The sequence below is a fragment of the Benincasa hispida genome, chromosome 8, assembly GCF_027475165.1.
Source record: "Benincasa hispida cultivar pf3 chromosome 8, pf3_genome.v1.1, whole genome shotgun sequence".
NCBI lineage: Eukaryota > Viridiplantae > Streptophyta > Magnoliopsida > Cucurbitales > Cucurbitaceae > Benincasa > Benincasa hispida.
In genome coordinates this window covers 2239012-2247915 of record NC_143485.1, presented here as the reverse complement: position 1 = coordinate 2247915, position 8904 = coordinate 2239012, and the positions used below count along the sequence as shown (strand labels likewise).

General features: G+C 37.7%; 1 long non-coding RNA gene across 1 annotated transcript; it reads right to left on the bottom strand.

Moving 5' to 3' along the window:
• Window positions 1-3772: 3772 nt before the first annotated feature.
• On the bottom strand, window positions 3773-7633 carry LOC150034291 (uncharacterized). The gene is made up of 3 exons (XR_016531407.1): window positions 5123-7633; window positions 4574-4953; window positions 3773-4469 (listed from the first exon to the last, which is right to left on the bottom strand). It is a non-coding gene; the product is annotated as an uncharacterized LOC150034291 (long non-coding RNA).
• Window positions 7634-8904: the final 1271 nt, after the last annotated feature.

Genomic DNA, 8904 nt, shown 5'->3' with positions numbered 1-8904 from the left:
CTAATGGCTAGTTTTTGACACATGGTATGTTTTTTTTATTTTTTAGATTAATTTTAAAAAGAAAATGAATTTCAAAAGAAAAGAAATTTAATATTATATATTGTTTGTATCTAACGACTAGTTTAGTTTAAAATCTCCACCATTTGTTTTTTTTTTCCAAAATCCAATGGTCCAAATTAATTGTGGTTTCTAAAAATTTTTCCTATATAAACCTGTTCCTCTCCAAATTTTAAACAAACAAATTTTACATTTCATAATCCTCCAAAACTCAAAAGTTCCATTGTTGCTCTCTCTAAGTTCCCATTTTTTTTTCTTTTCATCTTATTCTTGAGAGAGTGTTATTGTATTGTGAGGATAAACTTGTTGAGTGCTTAAACTTGTAAATTCACTCTAGTGAGAGTTATATTGTGTTCATAAAAAATTCCTACATTTGTAACGGTTTAATCCTAAATCATGGAAAGGATCGGGTTTGCTTTTGAACCCATAAAAGGAACGGTGGTGTAACGGTTGGGCTCTAATCCATGGAAAGAGTCAGAAAGATTTTATTCAAATTTTCAAGAGGCGCTTGGGGAGTGGAGTAGGTTGATTTTGACCGAACACTATAAAAATTACGATATCTTCTTCTCTAACTCTTTCCTTTTTATTTTTGCAATTAATTTAAGCAATTTATTGTATGTTTTAGTTTTTTCTTATTTATTTGCTAAAATTTGATAGAATTAAATTATCACATTTTTGTCATCTTATTTGTTGCATAAATTGAATTTTTCTTATTATTTATAAAAAGTGTATTAATTAGTTTAATTGGGTTAATTTAGAAAAAAAAAAGTTTAATTAAACCCTATTCACCCCTCTCTAAGGTTGCCATATCGATCCAACATCTGCTATACCATTCTGCTGAGGCGTACTTCTTTCGGTGCCTTGGCCTCCATAGCCATCATCAATCCAGTCATCCATGTTCTGTGATATGTGGTCAAGGATGAATTTAGCCTCAGTATATGTTTTGTCCATAAAACCTCCTGCTGCGGAGGCGTCAGCAATAGCTTGCATCGATCTATTCAGGCCGTTATAAAAGGTCTCCATCAAAACGCAATCGGGTATCCCGATATGCAGCCAGTTTTTCACCAATCTTCTAAATCGCACCCAGGCGGTGCTCAGGGTCTCATTCTCCATTTGCTCGAAGTTCAGCATGTCTTTTCGTTGCCTTGCACTGATAGCCGATGGGAAGAACTTCTTCACGAGTGAGCCCACCTCGTGGCTTCGTCCCTTAAGGTGTAAGGGAACAAATATAGTCTAATACTCTCCGGGGTAACGTCGGGTAGTGAAAAGTTTTCGCACATTTTGACAAAGCTGGTCAAGTGGGCATGCGGGTCTTCACCTTGCAGACCCCCAAATTGCCCTGCATTTTGGATTATTTGTAGCATGACCAACTTTATTTCGAACCTTACGTTCTCTTCAACAATAGGCCTCGAAATCCCAGGCGAAAAGTCGTACAGGTTGGGTGCCGCATAATTCCTCATGGGAATGTTGCGATCAGCGGCTAGGAAAACAAGATCCTGCATTGGTTGTACAGTCTCTTGATTTATTATGGGAACTGCATTGTCGTTATTATCTGCCATAATCACTGCTTTCTTTCGCCTTATCCGATTCTGACGTGCCTGTCGCGAAAGGTACGCTCGATCTCAGGATCAGCTTCGAATTCTGGTTCAGCACCAGTACTCATAAACCATTAAGCTGCTCTTCGCGTTGAACAGCCAGTACAACGAGATCTATCCTGCAAAACACCACAAACACACTCAAACAATAAACCGTTAACCAGCCCCTGTCAACGGTGCCATAAACTTGTTGACATAGATTTTATGCGATGATATGTGATACTACTTCTAGATATGTGTTATTAATGAATGTTCTTGTAGTATGCTGTGCGTTGTCACAAGTTTCCTTGCGTTGAAACCATGTATAATTTCACCGCAAGTTTCTCGATGTGATCCGAAGTCGAACACAAGGACTTTTGAGGTTATTGCTTTATGTTTGTGATATATGCGACCAGAGGTTTTTCAATTTATAAAAGGGTTTTGTGTACAAGTAATTAAACATGCGATAAAGTAAAGTAAAGTGGTAAAAATGCGATAATAACATAAATTGCGTTAAAGTAAATTGCGATAAAGTAAATCTAAGCTAAGATGATATAAGATACAAGTTTCATGATACAAGATATTGAGGTCAAGGCTAGCTGTGAAGATTATACAAAGATCGTGTAATGCGGTGACAAGTCTTATGTGTGAAGCAGAAACAGAGAAATAATTAATACAAACATCACAAGTTCCTTAATTGCGTTAAAGATATAAGTACGGTTTCGCTTTTCCCTTGGCGTACACCTCTCGGTGATCGGTCACGTTCCCACATCTCTGTGGTGAAATAGGGATGAACGTAATGAACGCAAGGTTGCTTCCATCTCTGGAAGTACTACTCGCTTTAGTTAACGCTTCTAACCTTCTCTCGACAGATCAGAATGACATCTTCACTTTTGCTCTCACAGGTGAAGATGTCGTCTAGCATGCCTTAGCTAAACGCATTTATCTATTTAGCATAGATTAAGTTACTATTTAATCCATATTAATTACCAAGGTATTAAGGAAACTTCATGGAGAAAACGATTAATGGAGGAACGAAAATAGACAGAAAAGTGGAAATGAAAGTGATCAAGACATTCAATAAAACTATTTAGCGTCTGATACATGATTTGTGAATGAAGAGATAAGAGAATGAAATACAATTGATGAAATAGAATTAGAAACAAATACAAATAAACGCCAACATGTTGGTACCGATCTGGATGGAGATTTGCTTGCCGGCGTGGATCGTGCGGAAGGATGAGCTTCCCTTTCAGGCTTGCTCAACTGGTAGCAGGGATTTAAGCACAGAGCTTCACGGCGGGGATCTGGCAGAATCGTACTGAGACTCACCTCTCAGCCTTGTCTCTTCTCTTCACGGATTTCTTCCAATTAGTACTCAGTTTAGCCTTTCTCTCAATAATCTAGCATCAATTAGCCCTCGTATCAAGTATATCTTCTTTGAATTCAATGGGGGTATTTATAGGTGAAAAGCTTTGACACTTGGCTTGTGGACCCCACTTCTTGTTATGGAAATTCCGAAGATGGAGGAATAAATATTCCTTCTGTTATGCAATCAGACCGTCAAATCTGCACAATGGTTAGTTACACATGTCACAATCCTCCGCGTTTGTGTTGCTTAGCTGCATCTTTTGATCGGTTGCTCGTATGCGGTGTTGTTTTTATTATCGCATGCGGTTGAAATTCAGCTCGGGATCGACTGTTGCATTGCGCCATCATTGCATTAATTGTCTCTTCATTGTTGACTGACGGGCACAATGTGACAGAGATGCGTTGTTCAGTTTCTCGTTGAGCCTTGATCGCAAGCGGTGATTTGGTTTCCTGCAAAACAGAGTAGAAATATCCTCTTCTACCATCTTAATGATGTTAGTGGGTGTAATTGTGTTAATTTATATTTATTGTATTTATGAGCTAATTTTCATACAATCGACGCATATTCCTTCTCTTTTGGCCGCAATATCTGAATAAGGCAACATAAATAACTTATATTTCTACGAGTTATTAGTACTCGATACTGAGAGTTAGGAAATGATTCCATGTTCTATCAAATAGTCCCAGAACCCCGAATCCAAAAACTCTCCACCTCAATCCGGTCAAAGTGTTTTAATTCATCTATCCAATGCATTTTCAACTTCAACCTTGAACTCTCTGAACTTTTCAAAGGATTCAGACTTCCGTTGCATCAATAAACATACCCATCCCTGGAGTAATCATCAGTAAAAGTGATGAAATACTCATAGCCTCTCCTGGCTCGCACATTCATCGGACCATAGAGGTCATAATGCACTAACTCTAGAGGCTCTTTGGCTCGATAACCTTTTCCAGTAAAAGGTCTTTTAGTCATCTTACCCTCAAGGCAAGATTCACATACTGGTAAAGAATTTTCCTTTAACTCGTTTAAAAGTCCATTCTTCACCAACATCTCAATCCTATTGAGATTGATGTACCCTAATCGAAGGTGCCAAAGTTGGGCATTTTCTTTTGGAGAAACCCGTTGATGTTTATTTTGAGTTACAAAAGTTTTAAACATCTCTATGTTATGGAGGGAACTTGTTGCTAACGGTCTTAGCACATACAAGTTATTTTCCAAATATGTTGTACAGATTTCTACCCCATCTTTATGAATAAACACTTTATTCAATTTAAATTCTGCAACAAACACTTTACAGAAATAAAGTTCCTTTTCAACTCAGGAACTACAAATACATCATGTAAAACAAGAATTTTCTTCTGTAAAGTCAACTGGACTCCTTCTGCTGGCACAACTGAGATGGCGTGCCCGGTGCCTACTCGCATCTTCATCTCACCAGCCTCCAGCCGCCACCAAGATCTCATCCCCTGAAAAGAAGAACAAACATGATTAGTGGCACCCGATTCAATAACCTAAGCAGAATCATCATTCTCCACTAAACAAGTTTCCAAAACTAGTAAATCATATTTACCTTGTTTTGACTTAGTCTTGGCCTTAGCCTTGACGCCTTCTTCTCCTTCAATTAGCGACGACAATTCCTCTTCCAGTGCCCATCTTGGTTGCAGTGGAAACACTTTCCCTTGTCAACTGGCGCTGGATGCCTACCTTGCTGGGCGATAGGTTGTGGGTTAGCAGGTGTCTTCCCCTTCCCCTTACCACCCTTCTTCTTCTTCCACTTTCCAGTGTAAGGAGTAGAAGATGTAGACTTTGTTCTTGAGGTCAAATATTTATGGAACGTCTTTGAAGAAGAATCAGACATATGCTCATCGAGTTGTGTATACTACCTACATGACAACACAATGGAAGCGTGGTGGGCCCATAACCCACAGGTCCCAAAATTGAAACCTGGCTCTGATACAAATTGAAGGAGCTCTTATCAAAGAAGCAGAAGCAAGATCGTTCCAAACTCATTATTACAGAATTAACGCATTTACAATCAAATAGACTAGTTATGCAATAACAACAAATTACAGGCATGGTTTGAAACTTTAATCAACAAAAGAGAAAACGAAATACATACCAGTTGAAAAACCCTTATTCATAGAAATCTTGCTCTCGTCCAGGAAGCCAATCTCACTCTCAATGTCCAAACCAGTCGTCCACCAAATCGCTGTCGTCTACCCACGAACGGACTCCTCACGAACTCGATAGCAAGGAAGACACTACCACTCGAAACCCTCGGTATTCTCGGAGTGAGAATCCAGGAGGTGTGGGCTCTATTAGATTTAGTAGAGGGCAAGAGACAAAGACGATCATTTACCATGACCAAACAAGTGGGAGATATCGGGTGTCTATCGTATAGACAGGATGATTAATTGTTTAGGTAGAGGTAGATGATCGTGTAGTAAAAGGGGCGAGATCGTATAAACGATCGTTTAGTAAATGCTCAGGTGTGCGATCACGTAGGAAAAATCTAGACGATTGTTTAGTAAAACCTATGCAATCGTTTAGTAAAATGTGTGCGTGTATACGATCGTTTAAAAACTTCGAGTTGTCGTGTAGGCTCTCAGTTGGCTCTGTGATAGGCAGTATACACAACTCAGTGAGCAAATGTCTGATTCTTTGCAAAAAAAATGAAAACAATTTTCATTTTATCCTTCAGTTACGAAAATTGAATGCAACCTCCCACTAACTCATTCAGTTACGGAGAAAAAGCCAGCATAATTATCCCATAGTTGTTAAAATTAAAAAATAAATATAATCATATTATATTTTTAACCTATGGTTTAATATCACATCATATGTAACATATAAACCATAGTCTTTTTCTCCTCCACTAAATATAAATCATATTTATATCATTTTCCTCCAATTAATGTATCTCATACATTATGTCAACCATATCATATATAATTGACTAGTTTAATCATATCATATATAATCGAACTCCCTCTTATCAATTTGAACATTTCAAACTGACCCAAAAACTGATTCTCAACTTGAATCCATTGAGCTACCAAGGGGACCTTATGGACCTATGGCTCGAAGCTCCAACGGTACGTGAATAGCTAACTAAACTCTTTAGCCACGAGATCCACCATCCGTTAACTGCTAGGCATTTCACTAAAGATCGACGGTTGCACTCTTCTCACCACAGATATATTTCTGTGTCCATCGGATATGACCAATCAATAATATGATAATCCTTCACAGATGCTCGTAAGTGTACTTGGGCTAATTTACCGTTTTGCCCCTGTAGTTACATCTAACTCTTTAAGTACCACTGATCCCTCCAATAAACAATACAACATAGTTCTACTATGTATGGACACCTCTGAGGCAATGAGAAGATGTGTGGTGCCACATCATTCAAGCCCCGGAATCAACCCTTATGGGAGCAATCTATCTACTTACCCTTGCTTCGGGGAAGGAGTGAATTCCATCTTGTTTAGTCGAGCTCCCACCTCCCAAATAAGATGAATCCCCAAAGTGGTAGGTTTGAGTCGGCAATCTGGCCATTTGCACCCATGCAAATCAAAGGATCGCCCTCAATGGCAGAAGTTTCCAACGCACTCAGAATTGAGGTCATGTTACCTATGGTCATCCTAGTGAAGTGAAGTCTCTGTCATGAACGACGTTATATAACAAAGACTATAACACTTCGTGGTCTGGTTTTATACAAACTCCTTTGTATAGGACGCCCCTGCTCACATGTCTCCACATGAATGATAAGGATCAGACCATCTGTAGCAAGTTACAACACTTGTAACTATTCTACAATGCGGGTTGCATCCGTATCATTACCAGGATAACGTTTCCATCATCTATCCATATACTATAGACCATTTTGGTTATCACTTAAGACATGATTCACCTCTATATTTCTACTTACATGCTTAAGTTACATATGACAACCAGGGATCTTAGTTTATTGGTTTGTGGTAAAGCAATTAAAACCTCCAATGTTCGATAGACAAAAGTGAAGAAAATATCATATATTATTACATCACATGTTGGATTGTATCATCACGCAGCGGAAGTGACAAGGATCAATAAGCCCTCAAATTCATTAATTTTGGCATAAACGAAAGCATGCTTTAACATAAATAAATGGGTTTCAAGTCATACCTTTTTAGAACACTTGAAATCTCGATTTTCAGCTGCAAATCTCTCCAAATCTCGTCGTAGACCACCACAAGATCTTCCCTACTATTCTCTTGGTGCTCTAGATTGAGTTGTGGGACTCAAAATAAATTGAAATCAAGAGAACTTAGAGAATAACTCAGCAGCAACCCACTTGAAGAACTCCTTCTTCAACCCGAATTTTCAGCAAAATTCTATTGATTGCATTACCTCAAATTCACTTCAATCTCTTCAATATATTGCAGACTATCATGCAAAGAAGATAGCTGCATGAGATGCAGCTCATGCTTGGAGTATTGAAGCTTAAAGATTGTGGGTTATAGGTGAGCTACTTGAAGATGATAAATGGAAAAATCATTTTTCTATTTGTGTATTTTTCTATTTCGAAAATCCAATTTGATTTTAAAATCACATTTGATCTCTAAAATAAAAAATTTATTAATTTTAAAAATTAATTTTCTAATAAAATTAATAAATAATTATTTAAACAATTTAAACATTCTAATTAATTTAATATCTAATATTAAATTAATTTTACATAAATCCATCTTCATATATTTAAATCATATTTAAATATAAATTTTTCAATTTCGTTTAATTCTAATTTGAACATTTCAAATTAACTTATCACGCTACTCTAGAGCTAATCCATTTATGAGCTAGTAGGGGGACCTCACAGACCTACAGATCATGGGCTCCAACGATTCGAGATTAATCGGCTAAACTCTTTAGACCGAACTAACCCCCATTCGTTAACTAATGGATCATTCCACTAAAGCCCATAGTTGAACTCCCCTCACGTAGATATATTATGTCTACTTGATATAACCATGATTAGTAAGTTAACCCTTCATAGATTGTTCGTAATAACGGCTGGGTCGAATCTCTGTCTTACCCCCGAAATTACCTCTTGTTCCTTAAGTTCCACTGATCCTCTAATGAACAATTGTTTTGTGATCCAATCAACAAAACCGAGTCACTCTCAGTCCAACGAGAGAGTGGGGCCCCTTGTTCAAGACCTAGAATCAACACTTAAGGGAACAACCTCTCTACTATCCCTAATAGCAGGTAGGAATGAATTCCATCTCATCCTATGTCCCCAACTATCTATCCGGTCGAATTCCATCTCATCCTATGTCCCCAACTATCTATCCGGTCTTACCCCTGAAATGGGAGGTTATTGAGTCGGCGCTATTGAGCCAACCTTCACCTATGTAAATCTAAGAATAATCTCGAATAAACAGGAGTTCATAGTTAGCTCAGGATTAAGGTCAAGTTACCTAGGTCATCGCTTTGAAATAGTCAGTCTTAAACAGTAAACAACGTTATAAAGTAAGAGTGACTAATTTCGTGGTCCAATCTTGTACAAAATCTTTCGCACAAGGACATCCCCACTCCTCATGTCCCAACATGAACGAATTAGGATCACTTCATTTGTAGCACTTTACAACACTTTGTAACAACTACAGAGCAGGCCACATCCAATAGTGTTACCAGAATAAGGCACCCGACCTTATTCATATACTATAGATCATTTTGACTATTTACTCGAACTTGATCCACTTTTATGTCTCCATATAAAGTTCAAGTACTCATGTAATAGTCAAGGGACTTTTAGGTTTATTGAATTTCTATTAAGCAAAACATCTATTCAATAACAACTTATTGAATTTTAAGAATAAGTTCAATTGTTTACAAACCACGAGTTTTAAGACATAA